At 35.7% G+C, this 15,438-nt stretch overlaps 1 protein-coding gene across 4 annotated transcripts in view; it reads right to left on the bottom strand.

The window, feature by feature from the left end:
- The window catches only part of B3GALT1 (beta-1,3-galactosyltransferase 1), a 196,883-nt gene that overhangs the window by 58,112 nt on the left and 123,333 nt on the right, over positions 1-15,438 (bottom strand). Inside the window, exon 4 of one of the 4 annotated variants that reach the window (XM_072341556.1) lies at positions 6,625-6,790. The exons of the other annotated variants lie outside the window; for them this stretch is intronic. The gene's annotated coding sequence lies outside the window, so the exon portion shown is untranslated. The remainder of the gene's footprint in view (positions 1-6,624; positions 6,791-15,438) is intronic. 4 annotated transcript variants of the gene reach the window in all.

The following is a 15,438-nucleotide window of genomic DNA, read 5'->3' as shown; positions in this document are numbered from 1 at the left end:
GCTTAAAGGTACAATTTTCAGAGAATACTCTTATAGTCTCTCAGCTTCATCTGCAAAGGTAACCGAATAATATACATTCCTTAAACAGTAAGAGTAACTCAGTGCTACTGATACTATGAGGAAAGATCTAAAACTGGTTGCCATGTCTGTAATAACAAGTGTGCCCTTTACATCTCTGTTCCCCATAATAACAGTTATATCTTTTGGTACAAGTGCTCAGATTCACGCCCCCAGTAGGATTCTCCTGACAAGCAGAAATTGATGCAGCTGCCTCTTGCAGTTGCTGGGAAACAAGTTATAATGATCATGGGACACTGGCAGGTGAGCAGAGGAGCTGTGTGAATACCGAGTTCTATTCCCCATTTACTGACTCTTAGAAGGACGACAGCCACATGGAAAAAAAACAGAGCAAATGGCTTTAATAAGGTCACAAGATGGAGCAGAAGGTCAGCGCCCACCAAACACTAGTGTAGCTCCAGCAAAACCTCAGGGATGCCAGTTCCCAAGGTGCCAATCTAACAGATAGCTGCTTTGCACAGCAGTAAGTTAGTAGTGCAGGGGAGAGGAGAACCAACCATACCAATCGCAGCTTGCAAGCTGTGCGGGTGTAACAAAGAGTAAAGGATTAGACCATGCCTGTTAATTACTCATATACGTGGGAAAGCAATGTGACTCACTGAACCTATGGCAAATAATTTGTGTAACATATGTTTGTGTGAAAGTTTATGTATGTCCACACGTAGAGAACTACATATAAACACATATAAACATATATGATCAGTGTTGAATGTTACACTTCATTTTGAATTTTGAAACTGATTTTTTTGTTGCTCTAACAAAAAGTTTAGTGAGGAAGCAGAAGATGCTCCCTTATGTGAGATTATACAACCAATCTTGACCTCATTTTTCAGACTTCAGTCAAAATGAAACTATAGCAATTGACAGCTATCGTTTTGCACAATAATTCCTTATTATGAATTTCATCTAATTGGCTATGACTATCCATGTACTTTCAGGTTGTTTGTGTTCTACTGTCTGTACTTTCCATTTAAGTAGTATAACAAGTAGTGGCTTTATACATTGCTTTCATCATATTAAATTTGTAGTTTGTTTTCGTGAAAGTGTTAATTCTTTTTCTGTCTGGGTTCTCAGTGGGCCTGCAGAAAGGAATGGCTCAGGTTTTGATTTATTTCAAAATGAGCTTGCTGAGGGCTGGATTCAATAATACAATCCATTTGTCTTAAGCACTGCAAAGCTCATGCCAAAGCCCTGAAAATCAATTTTTGAGAGACAGAGAGAAGTTGCATAGCTGTGCAGAGGTTTGAGCTGTTCAGAACCACTTAAAAAAAAAAATTAAAAAAAAATTTTTTTTTGAACCATTCTCTAAATGGTTATAGATTTTGTTTGCTTGTCTTAATGGGATGCTATCAAGTATTGAAGGCTTTAACATGAATCCTGTAGGCAGGAAAAAAGTGGAAAATGTTTATAAGCCCAAATAAGGATGTATTTCAGAATTTAAAAGTAAGATCTGATCAAAGCAGATTGATTAGAATTTGAAGATCTCTCCGACAGAGATGGAAATTAAACCAGAACTTGGATGTGACATTACCTAGAAATAGTTTAATGCTGTGCTTCTGTGCTGACTGAATGCAAAATATGAGCAGCGTTGCTGTCAAAAAGCAAGTCTGGAACTAAATTTAGGGATGATGTGAGAGGCTGATAGCACAGCAGGCATGCAAAGATGAATAGAACAACAAAGATATTTTTGTCTGGTGGTGCTGCCCTGACCTCAGCCAGCAACAGCTCCTCCTCAGCAGAGCAACCCCTGCTGGCTGGGGCCTCACACCCAGCAAGTGGGAGCTATGCGCCTACCTGCTAGTTGGATGGCCAATCAGAGTGCAGCAATCGCCCCTCTGGCGGTCCGTGTGCACCCATTGGCCAGCTAGAAGGAGTGCGGGCTCTGAGGGGTGCTGGCGGTGGCAGCCATTTTGGAGCTCCAGTGAGGTGTTGAGCTGAAGTAGCTTGGTCACCAGCATGGCCATTCACGTCTTGCAAGATTTAGTCAAATGATAGAAGTTTATAAAGGAATTCGTGTGTGAAATTGTTCCAGATTTGTGATGAAGTTAAGGATGAAAATGAGAGTTGGGGGCCTTCGAGTTATTCAGCCCTTCCTTCAGCCACAGAAACTGGTGTCCTGTGAGACAGACTGATCCTAGATTTGGGTAAGGCCTGACTGTGATAATCATAAAAAGTAAACACAAAGTCTTGTGGATTATGTTATGCAAAGTACAATGAAGGAATTATAGTACATTTCTAATTTGCAATACAACAGGGAATATCTCAAAGGTTCCTGTTTCCTTTTGCTTCTGTGGAGCAAAGTCTAGATGTTCAATATGAGTATTGTTTATCTGCTCAGTAAGTCCTTAGAATGTTAACATCTGAGTGGGTTTGTTTGAACAGAATATAGACACGTTCTGCTCACTGGAAGATTTCACAATACTTGGTGATAATAAAGCTGAAAAATAATTTAAATAGACTTTCATTAAACGTGAGAGAACTAATCTGTGTTTCAGTAAATATTTGCATGGGAAGCTTTTCTGTCTGAAGGGTGAAAAAAGAGCTTAAAAGTGAAGAATTATACAGCAGTGAGACTGTAGAAAGCCAATAGGAATTTAATTCTCTAAATCCTGAAGGAGTTACAGGCAAGATTTCAGGTGATAAAAAGTTTTTGTTGCCCACTGAAGTTGAGCCCCTGAATTTGCAATGGAAGTCTGAAGATTTGCATTTTCAAATCGCATTTCTATATCAAAAAGTCTCTGAATGGAAGTATATCATCTTGGTTCACATAAATGGAGATTAGATTATGCCGTTGACTTCCCCACAGCCTGTCCAGCTGCCTAGTGTAATGCTCAGTGTCTGTACAGTGACACTGCTTGAGACCAGGTGAGGTAATGAGACCCCAAGGCCCAATTTTAAGGCAATGAATGCTTAAACTATTCAGAAGAAAAAGTGCAACGTTTTCAAACCACAAATTTATATGAATTTATTTTCACCACCTAGCACAGCATATCTGTCATATGGAAAGAGAGCGTACGGACATGTACAGAGTGGCACAGCTCATTTCAGGTTTGCCTGACATGTAGAAAGCCTGTTGTTGCCATGCATGTGTAATGATTATACATTAATACATATGCACATGTTCCATGCACTTGCCAAATGCCTCCAAAAATCAATGACAACCCTTACATTGTTGAAGAATTTTAATATTGCTGTGTGCTGTTATTTGAAATGGATCTCTGTGTTTGTTTCTTCTGTGACCCTGCAGGCTGTAAGGCATGAAACTAATTAAAGTTTTTAGATCAAAACTAAACCAATGTTTGTACAGGCTAAGACTATGTCACTACCAGGATTTTACATCTAAAGTAAGACAGGCTTTCATCCCATGTCCCTTCAATAAGGGAGATGGATACCATGTTAAAGGTGAAATTTAGCAAATTACTGGTCTTTTTGTTCCTTGTTCTCTTCATAATTCCTTAGTGATAACTGGTAATACACGCACAGTTATAGTAGCAGTGACTGTACTTGTAAAGTTTTAAGAGGCAAGAATTGTAGCACTGGAATGACATATAAATAATGAAAATTGACATAGTTTTCTTAAAAAGCAGCTAAATGTGGAATTCATCAATATACATCATCCTAGTTATGCCTACAACTTGTGAAAGGAATAATTTATCATTAATGTAGTCTCTTTCTGTTTGTTTAATATCAATAATTAGTTCTTGATTTCTCAACAGTGTTTGTGTTTATTTGACAAAATTTCTTTTGTGCTTTTATCTCAAAGAACAACAAATTTTCAAATACTAGGCTACACTATTTAGCTGAGCCTGATCATACAAGCAAAATCTTAGTACTTTATTGTCTCTAGAACAAATTTTGTTTATATGAATTTACCATCTTATTTTTGTGAATACTCATACATTGTTTTGAAATTTGCCTTCTATTTGTGCCAACAAAACTTGGATATGTGAATATTCTAAGGATATGCTAAAGAGCCCAAAGAAAGTCAAGTAGGTGATTTAAAATCTGAAACAAAACTGGTACTCCTTTATGCAATTAATAGGAAAATGGTGGACTGCGCATTTAGTTAATCATTTCCTCATTAGTATTAATATTGAAAAAATACTGGAGATATAATAAAGAAAACATTTGAAAAAAGGAGAATTACTGTAAGCTTTCAGGCTTATACAGAGAGTACTGAATACATATCTAGGATAGATTAAACAAGTTGTGTACAAGTGTGATTCTGCTACTACCTTGTGTAAGTAATTTTCCTCCTTTTTAGAAGAGGCTGTTTTTGTATTATTTTCTCCTGTAATTTAATGTGTGATTTAGCAGCTGAATCTCTGACACAACCTTGATAAACTTGAACAACTTAGTAATATGGTACCAATAATAGAATATTTAACAGTTGCAGAAATAGATCTAAGTTGTTTGTTGTTGTTTGATTGTTTTAAAATTAGGAACTCTTACCTAGATTACAAATTACAGGGAAAATAAGGTGATTATAACCCAGACCTGGTAACATCTGTTGTTACAGATAATAAGTTTTATTTTTTTTGCAGAGGGTCCACTTTACAGTGGATCTTGACAGCAGTGAGCCTTGAAAAAAAATGAACCTGCTGGGATGCTTTTGTTCTGGAACTGTGCTGAAATCATCACAGTGAACTGATTTATATGTAGACTTACAGGTGGCTTTACTTTTGGGATTTTACCCTATGGCAAAATTGCTTTTTTAACCAAAATTCTTCTGTTGGTTTCAGAAAATTTCTGATAATTCTTGCACAAATATTTCATTAAATAGACATGTGAAATCCATGGAGATGTGGAGATATTCAAGTTGGCTAATATTTTATTTTTTATCATTCACTCAGGTGTTATGTGTATCAACAATTCTACGCATGGAGTCATGAGACGCAACCATCATTGACTTCCTACCTTTCCTGTGAACCTAAATCTAAAGGGCACACTGAAAAATGTAACTCACAGCCAGCATGCCTTTGGCTTCCTCAGCCACCACTTCATATCAGAAAATCTTGAGAATCAGGTTGGTTTGATTGACTATTATGTATCAGAGAAATATATCACAATTAGGAAGCCCAGAAATAAATGCAACTGTTTCCTGGTCAATGAAGCATGAGATTAAAGGCTGATGCCCAAATGTGAGAATCTAATTAACAAGATGATTTATGTCTGTGGTACAAAAGTACAATACTGCTATTTATGTTACATATTCTAGCACAGCATGGTTCTCATACATGTAAATGATAAAGTAGTTTATTATGGGTAATTAAATACTTGTCTAGAATAACAATGCACAGTGCTATAAAGAAATGGCAATGAGAAATGCAGTGCAGAAGTGCTGCCTATTCTTCAGTTTCTGTTGTTTTCCACACTGAGCAACATACGCCAAGAACTCTAGTGATGTAATGTAGTTTGGTTACTACAGTTTCATCATTTGGAGTAGGTTTGGGGATAAGTTGTTTCAGTAGTTATATGGCAATTATATCAGTAGTTGTAAAGGCCGAGAGAAAATCTAATGTACGTAATGAATATAAGGCAGGAAAAGTCTTGTCTTATGCAGATGTTTGCAGCTGTATTGTGCATGGGACATTACTGCAATCTAACTCCTAGAATTAAAACAAATAAAGAGCAAATTGTTCTTTCTTTGTGATATATTCCCTGAGGAATTAACCTATGAAACTTAAAGACTGCTTCATAGGAACGATGTTATTCTATAAGAGGTGTTTTGGTGAGGGATAAGACTTGAATGCTGTAGAGTCATTTTGAGAGAGGTTTTTTTTCATAGGTCATTTGTTTGAGTGATTGGGATTTTACACAAGGAGTTTGGTGAAATGCATGGATTCACTTAATGTGACTTAATATGTAGGGTTTTCAGATTGTTTTCACTTTATGCCCCTTTCTGATTTCCTTTTGGTGACTCCCCAGAATGTGTTTATAACTCCTTAGGATCATGTCTAAGCTATGCAGGTCAGTACATGAACATGTGTGTCTACAGCCTCTGTGTACTAATATACGATAATCACAAGAATGGAAGAATAGGACTTTGCTGTTAGTTGTGGGGAACAGAGACCCCTTTTTGGACGACCATAAAGGAGTAGATCTTAGGTGAATCCAGTACACTCCATATATCCATCCTAATAGAAACATGGGACATATACTGAGGGGTACTGAGATGTGACTCAGAAGCTCCTAGTGCATAGTAAGCCCTACTGGGTAGCTGCGCCTATTACTGTGAACACAAGATATTAAATATGATTAAATATCCTGATAAAAGTGATTACAGAGATTGTGAAAACGTATTGGTTCAGGACAATATAGGAAAAAAAGTATGTCTAGAGCAGCAAGTAAATATATCCCACGTTAGCAGACTGTTATCTAAGCCTGGCTTTGTGATTTCTTTTTTCATTGTTTCCTTCATCTTACAGTCATATAATTAAGTGTTCCTAGCTATCAGCTTACAAGGAGGGGATTTGAATGAAGCTGTTTAGAAATTTGGATGAGGAAATAGCATAATTGTATGGTTTCATTGTTCTTTGTTCTCACCAGTGCTTGTTTCATCCTCACAACGTATCTGTCTGGTCTGGTCACTTTTCTTCTTTACAAGATGCTGTTCTCTTGTCGTGACATCTGCTTGCAGTCTTTGTTATGGATTTCACTGCAATGTTATTCTTCCAGATGCCACCAAAGGCTGTTATTTTGGGGGAAAAGTCTATTAAAAAAATAAAATCTAATTCAGAAGGTGTATATATGAAAGTGAGCATTAGTAATCATAATCATTCTTGAGTTCTGCTTTGTTCTCTGATTTTTATGGCATGAGACAAAAGGTCCTTTTAGAGCATGTGGTTACTGTGGCCTCTCCTGACACTATCTGCAGTATTTTGAAGTATTTGTATCATCACCACTAGTTGTTACAGTACTGCTTATTCTACAGTGCTGTCAGAGACAAAGTCCATTTCGTTCTCTTCTGTTACTTTCCTACTTAAAGAAAAAAAGAAAAAAAGGCAGTGAAAAAATTGAATTTTGTGGTAAGTTTTTATACCACGTCAACTTTTCCTGTTATAATTTAGGAATGCATATTTCTATTCATGGGAAGAGACTGAGAAAATGGCTCGAAACAAGGAGAAAGATGGGAAACAATGATTTGCACACTGAGCAGTCTCGACCCTACATATAGCCTCGTTATAGCCTCTTTTCAGTTGCTGGAACTACTGTCACTATGACTTATAAAGAAAAGCATAATAAACAGAATGACCTGTTTCTTTTTTAATTCTGTCTTTCTTTTGCTTCTTTATCCTTGGTATTTCATACTTTCAAAAACCTCCTGCTTACACTTCAGCTTTTAAAATTCCTTCTAGAAAATTTATTAATTAATCAAACAAAATCAGATTATTCTATGTCAGTATATAATAATCTACATATCTATACGGAAAATTTTGTATAATCCTATTCAAGATGAAGACAAATAAAAAGATATTGGTGAGGGAGCATAAAACCACAGAGGACACTGAGGACAGACTTTCTTGTTTTAACCAGCCAAAATGTAAAAGTCTTTGAGCTATATTGATAGGCAGATAGTCTTTGCAATATCTATTTCCCCAGAGATTCACTTAGTTATTGCAAAATGTCTCATGAAGTAATATCTATTTTGGATTCTGTTTTATGATTTCCAAAGATCTTTACTATTTCTTAAGCTGTAGAACAAATCAGTGCATTGTAAAATTTATATTCTTTTTTTTTTTTTTTTTTTTTTTTACTTGAATAAATCACTCTGACAGGTGAGGAAATAGATATCTCCCTGCTGTGGATATAAAAAATGCATCCATCTTTGTACTGAACCTCTAGATTTCTTGCATGTTCTCATACTAGACTTTTACAACTGAAAGACAGAATAAAGATTTCAGCGAAGCTTTATTTTAAATGCATTGGGTTTTGAAATCTAAAGCGAGTGTTAAGGTAACAAAATGTTTATATTCAGCTTTAATACTGGGCATTAATGGTGAAAAGGAAACATTGCTTCATTTGTCAAGATATTTCAAATTGGGTATTATTCATGCTAGACAGGAAGAATAAGAGCTGAAGAGGTAGTTTAGAAATATTTGACTTTACTAAGTTGCTTATAGAGTCTAATCTGACTTTAAGTTCTTGGTGTGCTGGCTTGTTTGTTTGTTTGTGTTTTTAAGAAACATTTTACAGAACAATGTTGATTTGCAATATGAATTGTGAAATTCCAACTTGTTCCAGCTCCACTGTAACTTTAGTGCCAGACTCCAAACTCTGTGTAAACTCTGCATCTTTCTACAAGGCCACGCAATCTTTGAAAAGTCATTAACATCTCAAAGTAATTTCTGTAAATACCAGCATGCATAGTTTGATCTGCTATTTCCTGGAACTTCACAATAATTTCTTTTTTATTTATTGAGCTGTTTTACCACATTTCTTTCCTCCAGGAAAAGTGCTCACTGCTTGACATCTAAAGGATGTGATATGGGACAGTTATAAATGAACCTTTGGCTTAAGCAGAGACATCAGGCAGACTGAGAAGGTCAGTGCCACTGAACTGTCTATGTATAAACAGAGCTGAATTAATGTAGATTTGAGAGCCAAGCTTGTAAAAGCACTGTTATGAAAACTTAAATGCAATCTAATTTGATGGGGAAGTACAATACAGATTGATATCCAGTAAGTGTTGCAGATGCAAAATGTCCATTGTTTGTGTAACTTAGATTTTACTAAAATCCACAGACATTTTGTCACTCATATCCACTCTCTCTGTAAATTGTGATTTTTTGTGAGCCTGTGGGAGAACAGTTTCGGAATTTCAAACATCCATAGCAAACCAAAGTGTTATTGGATTGTTGTCAGATGAATATGCAATGCTGCACAAAGCATGCATTTTAGATCTGATTGGTAGATTATTTAGGTGAAACTAAGCTCTTTCACATCTCCCAGAAGCAAATGGTATTTTAAAGTGACATGGTGGTATTCCTGTATGCTTTTTTCCTAAGGACACATGCTAGCAGTGCCTTTCCTACTATTGCAGATATTCATAATGCATTGCTTAGATGACTTAATAGTCACTGACTACTGGAAAATATGATGAGTCAAATGTGTAAAAGGAATGGAAATGTTCAGCTATAGTGAAAAACAGCACAGGTTAGAATATTAGAAGTGTTGTATATAAGAAAATGCGTTTGAATATCGCATACCCTTTTTGCTAAAATGTTGCACTGTAGTCATCAATTTCAAAGAATAAAAGCTTTAGTTGTAGTCCTAGCACTGAGTAACAGGTAGATTCTATAAAAGGCTAGAGGAAACTACAAGTAAAGAACATCACTATCCATCACTGGATGGTGTGGCACCCAAATTGCCATCACTTTCAGGCACACTGAATTAATGTTTCACAGTGGTGGATGGGAGTTTTTCTCAAGCTGGTAAAATGGGAAACGGTACACAGAAGGAAGACTGCAAATCTTCCAGAAGGAGTTCATCTGATCCTCACTATCCTCCATTCATACAAAAAAGAAAAAAGCTAAAAAAAAAAGGAATAGTCTTGGAAGTAAATGCTAATGCTTTTCATTCTCAGATGAGAGAGGAATAAAGACTACAGAATTCTTCCTGGCCACTTCCAAACCCACTATTTCTCTGAAGGGTGGAATTGCTTTAACTGGCCAGATGGAGGTTATGGCTCCCTGACCCACAGAATGCAGAATACTGGATTTAGGGTCTCTCCAACATATTTTACTTTGGGAAAGCACCCCTTCTGACAAAGATCAGTTCCCAGGTTGGTGGACTGGATTGAATGCTGTGGCCGAAGCTTGGTACTGATTGAGGAGGGCAGGTCCAGCAGAATGTTTACTGAGCTCAATGGAAATTCTGCATTATGTGGTAAAATGAAATCTTGGCAACCAGAGATGCCTGTGTCTGAAAAAATGAGGCTCACTTAAATTACTGGGGAAAAAAAAAGGTAGTTGGTACTTCAATTAATACTCTCCTCCAGTGAAACATTTCCCAGAAGTTAAAATAGTATTTTTAAGATCCATTAATTGTGTTTGAACATTTTTTTGCTGATTTGGTCTATGGCCTCCACATTTAGCTGTTCTCTATCTACGAAACTTAGGCTGTCTTTTAATACTCAATGATTCAGGGATGCTTATGTCATTCATTAATCCAAGATGATCTTCTGGGAAGTTAGATGGTAGGCTAAATCTTGAATGTGTACATTTTGTCAACAGGTAGGGAATTTCATTTTTTCTTTTTTTTTAAAGCATTTCTCTATTAAATTGCAGATTTAATCCATGCTGTGTTAAGAACACTGCTATTATAATGATGGATGCTAAATGAAAGGCCTTAGGAGAGATAAAGAAGTGTGTAAATTCGGGTTTATTATCAGTTTTCTCTTGATCTTTTTCCCTCTCATAATTTGGGGATGAGTCTCTCATTTTGACAAGTTCCCAGAACAGCAAGTAACCATAGTAGGCTGTTGGACATATGCTATTAAAACTGATTGTCCGTGGCAGTGTTCAGACAATTTAGATGTTCTTTTAAACTTATTTTTGTTCCTTTTTTGTCTTGAAAGCCAGTTTTAACAAGCAATGCTGAGAGGTTTTGATTTACTATTAAGAGAATGGTTTTAAATGGGCTAGCACTTTCACAGGAAGGTGAAAAACACATTCATGTTATGTTTTCTCAACCCTGGCTGGGATTTCAGGTACATAAGCAGGTTGTTCTTTTGCTGTTCAAAGGCTCCTCTATGTTCTCCAATGACATTTAGGTATAGCTTAATCTTTTGTTGGTGATTTTTAGGCTAAGATACTAAATAAAAGTCTGTGTATGTGGCAAATCTCTTAATAAGACTGAGTAAATCTCTGAACATATACAAAAAGATCTGTTGTTCAGTGATTTCACCACAATCAAATGATTAGGAGTTATATACTTTACTGGGAAAAAATACTATAATCTGAAATGGAGTTTTTCTTTTTTTACTAGGTAAAGAATTCATTAAGAATTTTGGCTTTGTTTGTATGTGCAGCACATAAGAATGAATTGGTTATGACCTAAGAATAATCAGAACAGCTCAATTGTAGACATTGTGATTGTTACTGTCTTCAGTTGGGTGAGTGGTGCTCTAGGCACATAAAATGAGACCTCCAGTTTTACTTTTTATTAGCATCAGTGGCTTTAAAAAATCTTGGTTTAATTGTGCAATGAGTTCTCTGGCTGCACTAAAACTGAGATATTTCAGAGGACATCTTTTTCTGGCTCAGTGATCTCAACAGAAGTCTTCTTTTCTACAACTTGAAGTAAGATGCATTTCTTTGGGGTTAAACCTTAGTATGTTCTCATATGACTCCATAGTTGTGGTTACAGAAATATTTGCTTATCAAATTCTACTTTGTCCATAGTTCATGCAATTTTGACTGACATAAGCTGTCTTGTCTTTCCATTCTTCTACATACATATGATTGTCACAGCAGAATTTCCCACTTCTCCTTTAACAATATAGTGATTATTTCAGATTATTGTCATAGGTAGGGTTGTGAAGTTTGAGGTTTTATAGGATGAGGAATTCTCTTTGTGAAGTAAAAGTATTTTTTCACATCATTTCCAGAGTTATCTTTAGCAAGTTTATATGAGTATTAGCTTTTGAGATTCGTGATTAAAAATAGGGTCATTATTATATAAAAATAAAACAACAATTAATGTGGAACTAATCCAGTGTCTATCAGATTTATTTATTGGAAGTTTTTCTGAGGTAATCTGTGAAATGTGTCAGCTCACACACATAATGGTGATGACCAGAAAACTCCGTGTTAATCAATTTTAGAATGAATATTTGTATAAACATCCAGAGCATCTCTTATGTGAGCATGCATAATTCTGCATGGTGCACCCTTCAGACCACTGTGAAAAATCCTTACAGATGGAAGAGTACTATTCAACAAAAGTCATTTTATTCCTCGCATGTTGTTAAAACTGCCACTTCTCTGTGAAAATTAAAGTTTATATTTACAATTTTGCAAGGACCAGAGAAAAGCATAGCCGTGCATTGAGAGAAGGAGAGAATATATGGGTTTTGCTATTTTTTAATTCCAAGAAATAAACAGTCAAGTTTCCAATGATAGCAATAATAATGCTGTTAGTACGGTAAGAATTGTGTCATAAAGATTCAAATGCTTTTATTACCTTTTTGAATATGGCTTTAATTAAATGAAAAGCAAGAAGAGGAATAGTAAAAGTAAATGAACGTCTCACAGCAGACTTTAAAATGCTACAAAACTGCAGAAAGAACATGGCCAAAACTGGATCCCATTGAAGTCAGTGTGAATGGCAATTTTTGTAGATGATTTCTTTAAGGATGTTAGAACAGACTGTTACTTCACATTTTAATTAGTCCTATTGCATTGAGGTGAACAGTTTTGACTAGTTATCATGTAACTTCACTACATTTTTACCCTGTTTGCTAAGTCAACTCAAGTAGTCTTTTTCAAATGCTTTATTTATTCTCTGACAGTGAAGCAAATGGCTATGTGGTGTGTTAGAACAGATTTTTGAGTAATGATATTTCTAACCTGTGTGTGTTCAGACAATCTTTATGACATATAACAGTAGAAAATGCTGTAAAACAGCCCATCATATGTGCAGTGTACTCTTCCTTTCAGTGACTGTCTGATTCTGGGGAGACTTGCCATGCCTCCTCTCCAACAAATGGACCAAATATTCTATTACAAACTAAATAGATATTAATATTAACTATATTAGGAGTGTTAGAACATTACTAAAACTGCATTAAAATGTTCTTAGTTCAGAATGTCCTGGATGGAGAAAGTCCTTAAATTCATTCTCATTTTTTATTATATTAGAGGAAAGAGGTTTTTGGACAACAAACAAAGTTTTTTTTTGTTGTTTTGTTTTTTGGTTTTTCGTTGTTGGTTTGTTTTTTTGTTGTTGTTGGCTTTTTTTTGCATAGAGAGAATGAAATAATTTTGAATTCACCTGCATGATCATAGTAGAATTGTACTCAAGGTGGAAATGGAAATGTAGATGGCATAAATATTGTCATTCCTGAGATTTCCCCCACGCTTTGCTAGCCTTGGATGCTAAAGTCTAAGTTCTTTTGTATTGCTTGAAGCTGGAGGTGCTGCAAACTTTTTGCTCAGGAGTGCAGTGTTTTAAGTTTTTCTGCATGAAGACTCATCAAATTCCTTGGGCTTTGGGTACACAGATTTGTTTAGCTTAGTCCTAGGCCTTTGTTCAGACTAGTTTTGGAAGAGAGGATAAATTTGTATGCCACAAAAGACCTTTATTGTGTTTTATTTTGTGTCTTCTATTTATTATAAATGTATGCTTTAGCTTGCTATTTCTGAAACTAAGATCGGTGCAAACAGTGTTCTTCAGTAGGGTTCCAAATGGAGAAAGCAGGAAAATGTGTGCTTGAAGATATGAGACAGGATTCAGGGTGCTGTGATTAGTCCACAGCCTCTGGAATCCATGCTTAAATATGATTAAGGGCAAGATCCCAAAATAATCTGTTCTATTTCTGGATGATATGTAAAATGCTATGCTAGCCATATCCTGCAGCACCCCGTATCACTTAGGTGTGTACAAGTCCAAAGCATTTTAAAGAGAAATCTGTGATGAAGAAAATGGAGCTTTCAGGTGGAGGTTTAAAGTCTGGAAGCTTATCAACACTTGTCAAGAAGAATATATTAATTACATAAAAAAGTAGAGCCATTAAAACTGGTGGCAAAATTCATTTTATTCACTGTACTTATCAGCATGATATGGAAGTAAAAGGTTAACATTTCAGTTACTGGCTGCTGCTTTTTGAAGTACCATGTGAAAAAAGAATTATGCTTATCTGATTAAAAATTATAGGTTAAGATAATGGTTATTCAGTGGCAGAAAATTTAGTATTAATTGCCATGTCAGGTAATAACGAGGTAACTAAAGGTTAAAAACAAGATTTGGAAGGATTTATAGATTTATAAACAAAGTTAAGTTTAGAACATCATGTTAAAGCAAATGATGAGGTTATGAATGTCTATTAGCAGAAGAAAAACATGGTGAAAGAAAGATTACTGGTATGATAAATCCCATTTTGAAGTTTACAAACCTTTAAACTGTTATCATGTGATTAGGGAAAGTGGTAATTTGTGTGAACATACATCCTTGTGCCATTGCTACTCAAATTAAATTCATGTTGTAGAATCCCCTACTGCTTGCAATGCAGAACCTACTGAAAGAGAAACCATGTTTTCACATGTGGAGCAAGCCCAGAGAAGGGCCATGAAGATGATCAGAGGGCTGGAGCACCTCCCCTGTAAGGACAGGCTGAGAGCTGGGGTTTGAACAAGAGGTCCCTTCCAACCCAAACCATTCTGTGATTTGCTGATCTCTGATGGCAATCCCTTGAGTTTCCCAGAACAAGATAAGAGGAGGGTGAGAGAATGGTCATTTGGTCCAGAACATTATCTGTGTTAGAATGTCCGTGTAACTTGTCTTTTAAATCTGTGAGAGTGCTGGAAAAAACAAAAAGATGAACACAGGCTTTGTGTTTTTTATAGATAATGCATACATTTATTTCCTAGATGAATTCTGAAGGAGGATCAAGTGCTATTTTTGGTTGATTAATGGGATTAATGTTAGAGAGTCAGTAATATCAGGTGACAAGTTCTATTTGTTTCCCTTGACAGTAAAACAATTACAAAATGCAGTTTCCTCTTACTCTCTTCTCTCCCCTTGACCACCTCACTCTGATATTGTGCAGGGTGTCTTACCTAATCATCATGTCTGCTTTGCCTCTATGTGGTACTATTTTACCTGGAATGTAGGGGAGATAATTTTTAGTAGCGTATTTTAGTCTTCAAAGCTTGAAATTGTTTTTTGTTCCCAAAGGAACAATAAATTCACAAAATACAAAATATTTGCTGCCTCATTCTCAACTTCTTCTCACGTCACTATTTTAGTAATTGGTCAAATGATTCTTCTCTGCAAAATTATGTCATTCCTGCACATAGCTGGATGATTTTGAGACATATCCTAGAGATCTTACATGGGCTTGATGAAAATTTCAGTCTTAGAGATGCCTGTTACTTATTTTTTATTTATTTTGCAAACAGTGACACATTTCTGATCTTTCCCTGTGCTTAACTTTTGACAGCTAGTAAGACGTACACTTACATCTTTAATGCATTTCTATCAGAACACTGGCTTTCAAACTACCTGAATGTTTATTATTCACTAGTATAGCAGTTATTATTAATGGAATAAATGCAAGTACAGAACATGTTTATTTTTGTGCATATTATCCTGATGTCCTAGAACAGTCTTTTAAGCAGTGAAGTACAGTTAGGAAAT

This window comes from Excalfactoria chinensis, chromosome 7 (assembly GCF_039878825.1).
Source record: "Excalfactoria chinensis isolate bCotChi1 chromosome 7, bCotChi1.hap2, whole genome shotgun sequence".
Lineage (NCBI taxonomy): Eukaryota > Metazoa > Chordata > Aves > Galliformes > Phasianidae > Excalfactoria > Excalfactoria chinensis.
The sequence above is the reverse complement of the archived record's forward strand: the minus strand, read 5'-3'. Positions and strand labels throughout refer to the sequence as shown.